Raw genomic sequence first — 15,926 nt, forward strand, 5'->3', positions numbered from 1 at the left:
AAAAACATGACATTAAATTGCATGAGGTTAAGAAAAAAACAAAATATATATGTACATACATATATACATATATATAATATTGTCTATAGTACCAGCCGCAGCCGCAGCAGCTGCAAAAGGAGGTGGAGGCGGCGACGTCGGAGGAGCAGAATGAGGAGGGGGAGGATGAGGATGAGGAGGCTGCGGACGGGTAGTGCATAAGAACACAGGTGTTCAGCTGCTGCAGCAGCAGCAACAACAAATGAAAAGCAACAACAAGCAGCAAACTTAAAATCAAGTTTTAAAGATTCAACAACAACAACAACGAAGACAGCAACGGCACTTAAACAGACGAAGACATCGAAGAGAGAGACCTTTAAATGCGGGCCCCGAGAAGCAGCAGCAGCATCCAAAACGAGTCATCTGTGCTAGGAGGAGGAGAGGTGAGCGGTAAGCGGTGCCCGGTGAGGTTCAGCGGACAGGGGTTAGAGCTAAGCTAAAACCAAAACTCAAAACCCATACCCCATACCCATACCCATACCCAAACCCAAACCCAAGCCCAAGACACGAGTCGCGATCGTGCATGCAGCAACTTGTCGAGCTCGAGTGCTGGCTGGAGACCCCATACCCCAAGAACCCAATAGCCCAATACACTTCAAGAAACAAATTACACATAACAACATGTGGCTCAATTTTTCAATTTAAAATTTGGTTTAACAATATGCAGAAGAAGCCAGAAATTTTTACCAATGTCTATCAAAAACGAATTCAATAATATTTTCTAAATTGTTTATTATTTTCGACATTAAATAAGGTATTATTTTTAAGAAATTGTTGCCTAACATTACTTTCTTTAACATTATGATATATGTATGTATGTAATATTGACACATGAGTGATACGCCTTAAAGTAGGCTCCAGATTTAAAAATAAATTTAAAAAGTAAAATCGTGATTAGCTTACAATTAGTCATTTCGTATTCAATACTTACTCAAAAAATCTCATGTGATGAATTATCTCATCTATTACTTTTTTATACTGTGATAATATATTATATTAGATCGTCTATAAAAGTAAGTTAATGTTGTAAAATTGCTTTAAAGTCAAGAAATTTAATAATAATAAACAATACATAGAAATAAAGATCTATGTTTCCAACCCAAGAAAGTAATGAAAATCGACTTTAAAACTTTTAATATATTTACTAACCCATCAAAATTTGAGATGGACTAAGGCACAAAACAGTAGAAAAAACATCGCCCAAGTGCGATTTTGTTGTCCTGTGTTATTTTTTGAATAAATAAAAAACTATATATGTATGTATGTATGTATATACATATGTACCTGAAAACAAAAATATTAAAATGAATTTGATCTTATTTTGTTATTGCATCATATTGAGAAGTCCCTTTAGCCTAGTTTATGGTAAGAGTTTTCTTTTTTCTAACAGTGTACCCATACCCTTGGCCTGCCTCTCTGACTGACTGCCTGATTATGATCGGAGTGCGCTATATGAGCTGCTGTTGCTATTTGGGGAGGAGAAGCCTGCTGCTGTTGCTGTTGTTGCTGCTGCTGCCTGCCTGTATAATAAACATAATGATAATGCCTGACGCTTGCTGATTGTCCAAGTGGTTTGGCTGCCTCCTCCAGTGTCTTGTTGCTACTGTAGATATATTTCACACACAAACACACATACAGTGAAATCTTTGATTATAAACTAACATGTACATATGTACATATGTATGTATGTACAATATCTTAATGCATAGTTGACACTTTGGTCTTAGAGAAGCCAAATAAATGGCACACATTTGAGTAACTTAGCCGATATCAATAACAAATAAAATGATCTCTAAACTTATTCTAGTCTACTATACTACATGCATAAGAAATGCAGAATCATAGTTTAGAAGAATATTAGTTCACAGACTTTCCACATCATGCTCAAAGATACATACATACATACATATATACATTCATACATACATACATATGTACATACATACGTGTTCATAAAATGAATCTTTGAGCATGATGTGGTTCTCTTTTGTGTATTGCTTTGAGGCTGGTCAAGATTTGGGCACAATCTTAATGAGGTCTGGCTAAGCAACGCCTTACCCATTTCCCTCCCCCTTTTATGCCATGATTTACATACATTTGCACAAAATCTACTTAAAAAAAAAAAAACAACTTTGGTACCCATTGGGCATACACAGTTATGGATAGACCCAAAAAAAAAAAAAAAAAAACCAGCAGCAGCAGCTGAGTCCCCTGGGGCCGCAGTTAATCAACAGTTTTATGCAAAACTCGAAAATGGACAGAAAAAATATATATGTATGTATATGGAACAAAAAAAAATATGTATGTACATATATACATACAACCAGAACAGGAAAATGAAAAGCGAGCAATAACCCAGGCAGCGAAACGCACACCTCAAGCCTCAAGTCAAGTCAAATGTACACATTTATGTACAATTGGCAACAGAAAATCGACTTGGTGATACCCTGTTCAAAAGAAAATGGATAAAAGTCTGTCAACCATGTAAACAAACCTCCTTTTGTCACAGTTTTTAAGCAATTTAGGAGTTTTGTAAAAAAATGTAGCCTATTGTTTGGGGCAGGAAAGGTTATGGTCCCAAAAACTTTGCCTTGCCAATCGTAATGCTTTTAACACATACGCCCTGTTACCATTTTGGGTTTGCCGGGTATAAAAAACAAGTCAATATGATCGATCGTTTGCTTGATTAAACCTAATTGAAAACGAAAACGCACACATACAGAAAGAGAGAGAGGGAGAGAAAGAGACCATTTGGCTGGAGTCGAAGACATGGAGCAACAGCAATTCGAGATCGGTTGTTCGCTCTGACTTGGCTCTGTCATGATCACTTGCCCATGCCCAAGCCTGCTCGCCTGCCTGGCTGCCTGCCTGTATGTACATACATACATCCATATAAACATATTCGAACGTGGGTCTGGTCCGGCAAGTTAGTTCCCCTGCCCTGCCTCTCGTTTCTACGTTCCCCTCTATCCGAGCAACGATCCACCGATGCCGATCCGAAAGAAAAAAAAAACCAGCTAACTTACTATAAGAATTTTGAAATCAAAACAAAAACGTAAAAGATCAACGCACAAGCACAAACGAGTCGCGCGCGCGCGCCACTAAATTTTGGCGGGAGACTACTGTACCCCCAATGGATTGGCTCACAACAGCAACAAAAAAACCGAATAAGATGAACAAAACAAACCAGCAACCGGAGCGAGCATGATAGTGCTATGTGTGAGGGAGTGTGTATGCGAGTGTGAGAGAGTGAGCTGTGTGTATAGAAAATCGAGAAGAAAAACAAAATCAAAAACAATTGGAGAGTATCTCAAATTGCTAAAAGAGTAAAACCTAAAGAGAGCTAAAAAAGAGTTACCACTTAAGAGAGTGAGAGATTGAGAAATAAAGAGACACGAAAGATAGAGAGAGAGAGAGAAAGAGCAGGTAAACAGTGTTGCTGTGCTGCAACTAGGAAGATATTGCATTCAAGCATGAAATGCAATAAAAGATGAAACAAACTACAAAAAGGTGTAAAAATCAGATTCGATTAGATCATGACATTAAGTTATCAAAACTATTGCTTAAAAAGTCCTCAATCACTGCTTAAAATGGGAATTCGATTTGACAAATGCATTTTCTAAACACAGGAGATATATACATAGATCGATTTTGAGTAATAAAATTTTTAAAAGACTTACATTAATTTGTATATCAAATGTGTTTTGATAAACACAAACAACTAACTCTTTTAGTTTACTAACATAATTATTTGCCAATACTTCTTTACCTCCAGAAAATAAAAGGATACAATAAAGACCTATGACCATTCTTGTCATAATTTCACATGTGGCATTATAAAGTGTATACTGACTGAGCTAGGGTTACCGGTTCTGAACGGTTTCCAACCAACTTGGATGAAGTTAAAAAAAGCGCGCCAAAACACACACATTTGTATGTACATACATACATACATACACACATAGATTTATAGTCCTTGTAATAAAAGAAAAACCTGGAAAAAAAAATAAAAGGCAAAAGAGCCTTTCGAGTGTATTAACCTCAAAACGGACCCAAAGACGCGGGATCCCAGTACTCACCCCCAAAAGTAAAAACCGAAGGAACCAACTTTACTTTTTTTTTTTTTGAAGGGTCCACGATCGCCCCACAATGTCAATTTGCAAGTTCTCCTTGTAGCCATCAGGCAAGAGGGACACATCAACCATCAGGAGGAGAGTATGTGTGTGTGTGAGTTAGTGAGAGAAGATCCACTGCACAGTGCACACTGTACCTACATATGTATGTACATACATGGATACATATATATGTATGTATGTATGTACATACATATGTGTGGTAAGTAAATCCATACTTTTCGTATCCCTCTGTGTTTTGATTTTACGGCACAGATGTTTTATTTGCCACAGAGACAGAGGGAATAGGGAGCGATCCAGAGAGAAAGAAAGCAAGACAGGGCACTAGAAGGAACGTACATACATACAAATGTATATATGTATATGTGTATATAATATATGCAATATCTTTCTTTCTCTTTCTCTCTCTCTGTCACTTGTTCTCTTTTTCATATGCTTGTTTACCCTGCTCAAGCGTAGTGTTCGTTCTTTTGCCATGTCGTTTTAATACCTTTAATCCTAGCAAATAATACAAAGAGCGGCCTAGGACAAGTGTGTGTGTGTGCGAGAGAGAGAGACCTGAGGAACCTGGGGACGTGCATAAAACAGAAAGTGTGCAACACACGCTCGAAGCCAAGGTAGAGTTTAGTCGTCTTCGTCGTCATCGTCGCCGTTTCTTGTGGTTATTGTTGACTACGATTGCAATGAACTTCTAGTTGCAAGTCAATGAACTTATCCTGGGCCCTGACTGAGACTGGGACTGGGACTGAGACTGAGACCGAGTCTTGAACTGGGCCTATGACTGTGCCTGCTGCTGCTGTTGCTGCTGCTGCTCATGATATCAACAAAGTGATCATGATGATGATCGTCTTCAATTTTGCTTTTGCCTTCTTGCCTCTGCTATGTCTTTTTACTTCGTTTGCTTTCTTGAGTTGGTTGTGGCAATACAACGAACTGGCTTTGTGCTAGCCTGTACCAGACGACGACGACGACGACGGCTCCTCCTTGGACATAATGAACTCTGGGGGTTTTGGCTATATGTACGTACGCAATTTTCAAATCGTGTTCAAGAAGGAGGTTTTCTCTGTCTCTTCGTTCTTTGTCGTTTTTAGAACTTTTATTTGATTTTGCAACACGCTCTGGTGTGCCTCTGTTACTGCAAGTCGTATGTATGATAATGATGTTGGTGATCGTGCCACTTTAGCAATGGTTAACTACGTTTTTTTTTTGTTTTTTTGGGTTGAAGAACCTTTTGATTGGTTAGACCCATACACGATTCGCGCTTGATGGGCAATCCTGAAGTTGGTGCGGTGTTTAGGCCAGCCATAAGCTTTACCCCAAGAACTGTGCCATGTTTGCGCGATCGCACATCTTTTCTCTATATGACTCTATCTCTCTCCCTCTTTCTCTCTTACTCTCTGTCTCGATTTCTGTCTGTTTGTCTTCATGTTAGCCTCAGAAGAAGTGGAAAGGTTCAGCATCGGTTAGGTTGCTTGGTACTGCTATGGTTCTATACTGTTTTTTTGCGGTCGCTTGCATGCATAATATTGCCAAGATTTATGCAAAAAATTGATGGCAATTAGTCGTCGTAGTCGTACTCGTCCTCGTCGTTCTTCTTTTGCCTTTTATCTCAATGCCTGGCTGGTTGGCTGCCTGCGTCTTCTTTGAGGCTGTGTGTATGCCTGTCTGTTGGTCTGTCTTTCGGCTGGTCGGTCGGTCGGTCTGTATGTCTATATGTATGCATAATGATTTTCGGTATCAAATTACATTGGTTAGGGGTTTTTAGTATGTATTTTATTTGCTGTTTGTTGTCGTCGTCGTTCTTCCTGCTTAATTTGATGCGCTCGTGCCGGCTTTAAGTCCGCACAAGTCCCGACGTCCCTAAATCCCCCACTTATATAGAGTGTGTTGTCGTCGTTCAGTGCTCTGGTTCTTTGACTAATGTACTTGCCTTCTTCTTGGCCTTTCTTTTCGTTTTTCTCTTCTTTTTTTTTTTTTTTTTTGCATCAAATTTAATAGCTCTTGACCGAAACGAAATTATTTACTAGCCAAAATGAGAGATAATGAGCGTTAATTCTTTAAGCTTGTTTTGCGGCACAGGGACACCGGACAGGAGTACGAATTGCATCGTATAACAAGAGTTCAAAAAACTCTACGGATTAACAAACACTTGGTAGTTTTGAGTATTTCTGTTTGAGGATTGACGACTGCTACGAATAACCGTAACAATTTCAATTCTATACAAACATTTTCCATGGCATTTTTAGTGCTGCCAATTATAGACCTTAAGAAAGAAAATACAAACAAGCGCAATTAGTAAAAGCACCAAACTTGAGTGTAAGCAAATCGACGATAAAATTATAAATGAATAGGCATGGGAAACTATATGGTTGATAGATAAATCTTATGATCAATGAGTAAACTGATACATATTTTTCATTAAAGGACATTTATGATGTAGGAATGCCAATACTCATGAACCACATGGTCTTGAATCTAAATTAACTTCCAAGAACAAAGACGATCTAGATTTTTTAATACAGCAATGACTGAATGAATCTAAGATTGCCTTACTAAAAACAGAGAGGTTACCTGTTCATACTCAAAAAATTCGCCAAAGGTTGTCCATACCAAAAACAGATTTGCGTTTGGGTTGCATATATGAATGTACTTAAAATAGATTTGAATCCGGGTTGTCTATACTCAAAAAAATGTAACCAAAGGTTGCCTACATTATAATTAAAAAAGCAACCAAATATTGTCAATGCATGAAACAGATTAGAATTAGGGTTATTTATATTCAAAAAAGTGACCAAATATTGCCTATACTTAAAGCAGATTTGAATTAAGGTTGTCTGTACTCATAAAGGGACCAAAGGTATATTGAAAACAGATTTGAAACTGACCTAGGGTTACCAACAGCAATGTAATCTAGAACTTAATTTCAACTAACACAAAAAGAATTTCAGGGTTAACTTTACTTAAAATGAAATGACAGTTTCTAGTTATCTCGGGTCAAGATTACCAAAGTAAGAAAGCACCTAAGAAATGAATGAGCTACGATTTTCTATACTTAGCAATGAATATAAATATCTTATCTGAAATATCGAAATTTGTAGCTTTTTATTTTATCATAAGCTATCATTAGTCTCCCATTTTATAGGCAATAGAATTGAGCTCTTGAAGAGTCTCTTAAGAGTCTCTCAGCTTATACAAAGTTGCGCACATACGCATTATGGTTATTGTTATTGTCGTTGTCGGGGCATAATTCTAATGTGTGTACGTACACACATACGTACTGTACAGGTGTTCAATATTAACGGAAAATATAAAGGGCAAGCCCAAAAAAAGAGAAAGAAAATATAAAAAAAACCGAAACCAAAACCCAAACCACCGTTTTGACCGTTGTGAGTAAAACCCACAATACACAAAAACACGCACACACACACGCACAAATTGAATAAATCTTGCAACCACAAAACAGAGCAGAGCAGAGTTAAGTAGTGGGATCCGTGGCGTACGGGCAGAGGGGGGCTTGGAACACCATTTTGTCTTGGGTTAGATCGCTAGACACACTATTATCGTGGTCCGTTGAGGAGCCTTTGTTGTGATATAATATTTTGGTTTATCAACTTCATTTTTATTTTATTCCTGGGTCCCTTAGTGTGTCTCTTTATTTGGGCTACCACCAAAAGTGTGTCTTGTGTGTGTTTAAACCAAAAACGTCATAATCATCATCATAGGAGACTTGGCTTTTCTTCTTGAGTTCTTGAGAGTTGTAGTTAATGTTGAACTAGAATTGTGTTTTCATTTTAGGGTTGCCAGATTGTTATGGTATTGAAAGATTTAAAAAAAAAACAATACGATTTAGGTTTTGCTTAGGCTCCCTTTTTTTATTCAATTTGCCTAGCATGCGAGCTTGGCTTCCTCTTCTCCTGTTTAGTTTTATTTGCTATCCCTTAACCCAATGCGGTCTGTTGTCGTCGATGATATCGTTAGTATGTATCGATCCCTAGCTTCGGCTTTAGCTCTAGAGCTCTAGATGTAAACACACACACAGCTGAGGTTTTCAAGCACAACATCGCACAGCTGTTGTCCCCTTTGGCCAGCCTGCTGTGGCACCTCTCTTTTCTTCTTCTTGTCGTCGTCGACTGGCCCAGACATCGTAAGCGTGTATGACATGTGAGTTGCACGTTTTGTCGATTTTCAAATTGAGGCAACGTCTCAGCACTCCATGTCTCGTCGGACTAGACTGACTCGTGCAATCAAATTGAGGAGTTTCAGCTGTGCCCTCTGTCTTTCTCACTCTCTTCCTCTTTCTCTTTCTCTGCCCTGTCCGTCTTGGTAGTCATTTCTGTCCATATAAGACCTATGGGTACCTGTCAGTCAAAATGCGTTTTACAACAGTTTTTTTTTACTTTTTTATTCCCCCTCTCCGTTTGTGTGTGTGTTTTTTTCCAACTTCATCTTCTGTTTTCTTCTTCTTTCGTTGCCCATTTGGTAACCCGTATCTTGTTGTTGTTGGTAGTATAACACGATTTTATTTTCGTTTTCAATGTGTCCTCCTCCACCTTTTTATATTCTCTCTCCGTCGCCTGCTTCTGCTTCTTCTACTACAGCTCGTCGTCTACCTTTAAATCTATGAGCAATCTATCTTTGGAGTGCAGCAACAACAATCAATTTCGTTTTTCGTTATCGTTTTTTTTTTTTTTTTTGTGTTGTTGTTGTTGATGTTTTTTTTTTTTTTGGTTTTTCGTATTGTCTGCATTTTGGGTTTACACCAACGAAGATTCGACAACTACTACTGTATGGTAATCTATGACAGTTACAGAGATCTTTATTGTGATCTATGGGTTTCGTTGCGATATTTGTTTTTTGGTTTTTTTTTTTTCATTTTCTTTTGACGTCATCGAAGGTGCGCTTTTGCTTGGTGGAAATTTTGTAATTCGAATTACTTAAAATGATCAATTCTTAACCTTTGATTGTATTGCTAGGCATAAGTAAGAGTAGACAAATTTCAGGCTGATTTCGTTTGACCAAAAATGTATAATTATACTAAAGTAACTTATCTTTATTTGAAGGGTTGCAAAAAAAAGGGATTAAAAAAAGTTTACATTGTTTTTAAATTTGACTTGCATCGATCGATAGAAAAAACATAATAAAATATTGTAAAAAGGAAAAATAATTTTAATTACATATCCACGAATTGAAAATTAATAATAAGGCAGCTTATTAATTATATTAATTATATTTATATTAATTAAATAAATTGGATTCATTTTGACTTTTGCAAGGGCAGAATGATTCTGTGCCTTCAAAAAGCAAAAAGCAAAGTCACCCTTCAACTTGAAATCGTTATTCGACCAATATAAAGTTTTCTTCAGCTTCTGTGGAAGTTTTGTATGATTCTATTGAAACCAGCCCATGAAAACTACTAATCTGTGATCGATATTTATAGCATACTTTTCAGCATGATAGCCAAAGCTGTCAAATGTATCCTTACTCATCGAATTTCACCGAATCTGTGAATTGAGATCAGTGTTTCTTTATTTGAATTTAACTTAATATTTTTGTTTGGTTTTTGGTTCGAATCCTTTATTGAAGATCTATCATTACTTAAACTTCTTGGCTACACTTCAAGCGCCTTGTCTGTGTACCAGGTAATTCATCGTTAGTTGGTTGGAGTGGTCATCCAATCGCGCGTTGTAGTTACACACTAGCGAAACCCTATAGCTGATTTTCAAAGGTTAAAAGTGAAATTTGTGAGGCTTTATTCAGAAGAAGCTTAAAGAAGTTGTTACAGAAACATGGATAATTTAAAAAAATTTAAAATTATCTTGAAAAACAAATCTAAAGCATTATTACAAACACCAAAACAGTTTTGGAACATTAAAAAGGAAATGTCAAAAGTAAAAAATAGCTTTAAAAGTGTACATGTATGTATATAAATTCTGAACTGTAGTCCGTTTTGATCTAGCAGATTGACCGGGTTCTCCATTCATGCAGCTTCTGTTGAAACTGTTATAGCGGAGTTCTACCCTTTGTGCATGGTCTCTGATTGGCCTGTGTCCTGGTATAATCAAATGCAGTCTTAACGTGTTCTTCTTAGACTTGCTGTAGCCGTTGAGATGTCCACCTAAAAGCGCTGCCAAAGCAGTCTCGCAGCTGGTTAGCGATGTTCTTGGGGTGTGATTAAAATATTTGCTGCCAAGTTTCTAACGAGAATTACACTCTTCAGTTTTACTTTATATCCCTTGATTGACTGAGATCAAACTTAAAAATATTTCATTACATATTTAGTAAATCCTTTAACAAATCAAGCCTATATAATACAGGAAATTTTGATGCATTGTATGTAAGTGATCAAATTATTGGGTTTAATTTCATTTTGGGGTAGAAAGTAAATTAATGAGAAGGAAAATTCATAGTCAACAAAGTACTGATCGTGATTATTAGCATAATCATTATCTTGACCCTTTCCCATTCAACACCCCCCACCACTATTGCTGGTTATTCTACATTTTGCGTTGCCACACAATAAAATGTCATAAATTATACGCTCAGAACTAGAATAAAGAGAAATAGAATAAAAAAGCACAACGCATGGCCATCATAAAAATACATGCAACAATAAAGATCCAAAATGCAACAACAACAACGGCAGCAATATGAAAACGACTGATCATTAATTAATGAACATGATCAACTGAGACAAAAGGCAGCAAAGGCAAGGCAGAGACGACAGGCAGGCAATGGGGCAGCTTATGACTTGTGGGCCCAGGGTCCCATTAGAATGCAACATGTCGTCGTCGTCGATGCTTCTGATTTCGCTGTGTAGTGCCCATACATATAAATTTCTCTTTGTTTATAAAACAAAATGTAAACAAAACTTTTTCGTTTTCCCCCACCGCATCCCTCTGAACCGCAGCGATTGAAAGCATTTGGTGGCAAGCTTCGACGAAAACATAAAGATGAGAAGAGCTAGAAAAGAGGAAGGGCTAAACTGAATCTGAATCTGAATCTGGGGCAACCAAGCTGGGGGCCTCTTTTTGTGTGTTTTGTATTCTTGTTGTTGTTAGCTTCAGCTTCTGTGTGTGCATAAGCAGGCTGAAGGCAAAGATCGAGCTACGCACCAAAAAAAAAAAGAAAAAAAAATAAATAAAAAAGCAAAAAAAAAAAAAAAACGAAAAAAGAATAAAAACAAAAATTACATAGAAAACAAATAAGTTAAACAAAAATATTGGGGAAAGAACTTTTCTTTTCTTCTTTGTATTTCAACGAATAGGCAATACCCTTTATAGCAAGAGATGAGCGGGAAAACCCGCAATGGAAATGGGAAAATAAAATGATTGACTTACTTGACAAATGGCAGGATGGCAACTTCATAACAAAATCTATGATAAAGAAAAAGAGGCCAATTTTCATCAGCAAGAGAGAGACAGAGAGAGTGCATAAAAACTTAAAATTGTTTGACATCTTTTTGTTAGAAATACATCTTCGTCCCTCAACTCTTGCTGGATGTACTTTCGTTATATGTATATTTGGTTAGTGTATTACAATATTGGATAGTTTGCTGCTTTTGTTGCATTCGTTTGATTGACAGCTGTTGCAGCTTGCCTCAGAGTTTACTTCGTCGAAGTGTTCTTTGCTCTGGTTGGGTGTGTGTGTGTGTGTGTTTTTTTTTTTTTTTATCTGCTGTCTAATGACATTCACTTTTTTTCGGCTTTTTTTTTTTTTTTGGGTCAATCATTATCGTCATGTCAAGTTGGTTTGCACGCAGTTCGCTAAGCTTTGTCAGGCATGGAGAGACATGCGTCCCCCCATCAAAATAAAAACCCAGAGATTTCACTTTCAAGCGAGAAGAGAGTGAAGAGGGAGAGATATATGTATGTATGTATATGTTTGGGATATGTAGGGAGGAGAAAGAGTCAACTGGATATCAGTTTACCATCTAGCCTAGACATATTAATTTCCAGGGGTCAGTCTCAGTTTGTTATTGGTCTTGTTGGTTTGGGTTGGGCTTTGTGCCCCATTATCTAGTCAAACAAATGTTCCACAGCAAATCTTCGTCCATAGCAATAGAAACGTCAACCCTGTCCCATAGTATATAGGAGAACAACAAAAAAAAAGGGAAAAAAACCAACGAAGAAGAAGAAAAAACGCCCCATAGCTGCTGCTGCCACTGGACAGGGATCTCTGGCCTGGGGGCCCTGTCTGTCCTGTCCTTTTCCTATGATAGATCACCCCATAGACAAATACAGACAGGTGAAACTTGTCAGTCAGAGTAGAGATAGAAAGAGAGAAGTCTCTTAGCAAAAAGGGTCGTCGTCGTCGTCGTCGTCGTCGTCGCGCGTCCTACGCCAACAAACAAATAAACAAACAGAGGGACAAACAGACAGACAGACGGACAGACCAGAAATGAGAAAAGAAAAAAAAAGACCCTGGAAAAACTGTCGACAACGACAACTGGTTGGAAGAAGAGAGTGAGTGAGCGAGTGAGGTGGAGAAGGAAAGTGCGCCTAGGGCAAACTGAAGGCTCGATCGTCGACCGCGACGAACTGCTCTATCGCTGCTGCTACGCTTATCGCCCTGTAAAAACAAAGACGTTGAAAAAGGGATCGGGATCGGTGAACCCGAGACGTTAAGACACACTTGGAGAGTGTGCTGGGCACAAGTGCACAAGACCCTAGACCCAAGTGACGACTTCGACAACGGCGACGACGACGATCCCTAACTCATGGTAGAGCAATTATATGACGATCGAACGTTAAGGGTGTTGGCCCCTGTAGATGATGAGACCGATCTCACAAGTTTTTTATGTTAATTTCTGTCTCCATTTTTCTTCTTCGTTTTTGTGCATTTATCGCCCTGTCTTCAGTTTTACGAGCAATCGTTGCTCTCATCTTTTGATTGTCACCTCTAGTTTTGGGTTCTTTTTTGTCTCATTTTATTATTATTATTATTCCCCGTGTTCCATCTTTTTTTTTGCAGTTCCCCTTGAATAAATGGAAATTTATTGTCTTCTGTTCTTCCTCACTGGACATAAAATCATTTTTAGACTTGTTCATTTTATGATCTGTTTGCTACCATATAAAGGTAGCTAAATGTTGTAAAATCTTTTATATGTACATACATACATATGTATTTATTTTATCTGTATTTTTTTTTTTTTTTTTTGTTTCTTCTCAATTATGATTCACATTGAGGGGATGAAAACACCTGCGGATTGCTATTAAATTATCTATAGACACGACATTCATATACCTAGAATTTATTGTAACCAATTGCTAATGAGTTGGGTATACATACACCTACAAGAGAATATAATGGTAGAAATCAAATGAAAAGAAGACTAGAAAAGATAAGAAAATATCTTTTAAAAGTAGCTAGAAGAAAATTAAGTTATTAAAATTATAGAAAAGCTTGGTTAAACAAATTCATTTAAAGCCAAACAAAATCTTGAAGTCCTTTCTCCTCTCTTGGTTACATACAAACAAACAAACAGGCAAATCATATTAACTAACTGATATATTTTGCTGCAGACTCGTTTTGTCTCTGAATTGAACACTCAATTTGTAATTAACCATATAGGGATATAAAAGTGATCATTTCATTTACCAACCGTAAGAACCGCAGCAACAAAAAAACGTATTTGCGTAGGATGTTTGCAATCGAAGGCAACAACAGCTTAAATTGCTGTCAGTAAAACTCATTCCATGGGTCGACTGTTAATTTTATCAGTTAACTGCCACAAAACCAAAAACAAAAAACAGAAAACAAACCGACAAAAACAAAACTGCAAAAAGCAACAATTTCGCAGACATGATTTAAGCATTAAGCCAACGATCTCCAGTGGAGCAGCAGCTCCATTAACACTGAGGTGTCAATTGCATAAGCCAATATAAGAAGCAGCAGCAAATGCAACAAAAGAACTGCAGCCACAATTTGACGAAGTTGCACGAGCAAATGAGATAGAGCCAGAGATAGAGAGAAAGACAGAGATGGAAAGGAATGTCAAGTTGCGATTGGCAACTTGTCACATTAACACAAAAACCAAAAGTGGTCAACCGCTTCGACTTCTTGTTCGTCGTTCCAGGGGAACCAGAATGCTTTAAAAGTAAAAGTGATGCCTCTCCACTTGGCATATTTACATTTCGAACATCTTGACTCACTAACTGAGTGATCGACTGCTTTACAATGCAACAACAGCAACAACACTACACAAAAAAAATAAAACAACAAACATAACGACAATGTACGATGAAGGCGGAGAAAGGTGGGAGGGTGAGAGGGTTAGAGGCACCATGTACAAGTTATAATTTGTTGCTGCTCAACAAGTTCCACGCGACTGCTTCCAATTATGGCGAGGATTCGTTTTGTCGTCTTGCAACACAAGCCAAAAAGTCAACTGCTCTATGGGGCCGGGTCTTGGTCTTGGTCTGGTCTGGTCTGGTCTGGCCTGGTCTGGCCTGGCTTGGCTTAGCTTGACTTGATATGGTCTGGGGTTGGCCTGGCCTACTGGTCTTAGACAGAGCGGCGGCTCACGCTACCACATGGAAAGACAATGCGTACGAATTGTGATTGTAATTGTCTTTTCATTCCGCCAAAAGATGTTGTTTCACCATCCAAAAACGTTAATCAACTCTCTTTCGTATTTGCTTCCGTAATGATGCCTAAATGTTTGAGCTGGCAATGTAATCCCGCTCGTAAGAGGAACTACTGAGATTTTGGCAACTATGTGCATTAGTTAATCGCACTATTTTCTTAGTTCTAGGGGGCAGAAACGAACGTTGAAATATTTATGGACGTGCTATTTATAGATACAGAAAAGAATGACGAAAAGCCTTTCCCAATTTGTCAAAAAATATATATATTTTCAAAATGAGCCATAACAAAAATTGGATGTTAGTATTTAGTTTCATGATTTTTTTGAATATCTTGAAATCAGATCATTTTTGTTGGACTAAATATTGTTCTTTCTTCTTTTTTCCTGATACAAAAAATTAAACATAATTGAATATTCATACTTTTAGATAAATAAGCTGAATTACAAATTAAAAAATTGTCCAATTTACCGTTTTTTTTTTTTTTTTTTATCTTTCAGATGTACATATGTACATGTGAATCCCCTTAATAAGTGACAAGCAACCAACTGATCTCCTTGAATGGGCCAGTAAAAGCTATTGAGAGTCGGTAAAATTATTTATTTATCTTCTTTTTTTTTTTTGTTCTTTAATTTTATTTTTTCCTACTGCAATTTAAAATATATATGTAAATATAATGCTGCAAACTTTCATACTGTAATAGTGCCATAGAGATTGCATTTAGTTAATAATAGTTGATTCATTTAATAAGCCAACAACTGTTTTTGCCATATTGTTGTAAGGCCAGTTTTCGAGTCTTTTCTATCAGTTGGCATCTGCTCTATGATTTGGATTTGCGCTTTAAGTTTTTGCTGATTTTTATATGCATACATATACATATGTATTTCTGTTTGTTTGTGTGTGTGGTTGTTTTTTTTTTTTTGTGTAAACTTTAATTAAATTGTTATGCAAAATTCCACTTGTCGTTTGGCTATATAATTTTCCTTTTTATTAGAGCGGCAATTGCTTTTTATTGGATATCACTATAAGACTTGACTGCACTTTTGGCTATAAATTGGATTTGGCTTAGAGCAGGTTTCAAATGAATTGAATATGAATAGATAGATGGATATAAGTATATACATACATATAGATACATATATGAATACTGACTGACTGTTAATACATGTAT

This window comes from Drosophila tropicalis, unplaced genomic scaffold (assembly GCF_018151085.1).
Source record: "Drosophila tropicalis isolate 14030-0801.00 unplaced genomic scaffold, ASM1815108v1 contig_1190, whole genome shotgun sequence".
In the NCBI taxonomy this organism is placed as follows: Eukaryota; Metazoa; Arthropoda; class Insecta; order Diptera; family Drosophilidae; genus Drosophila; species Drosophila tropicalis.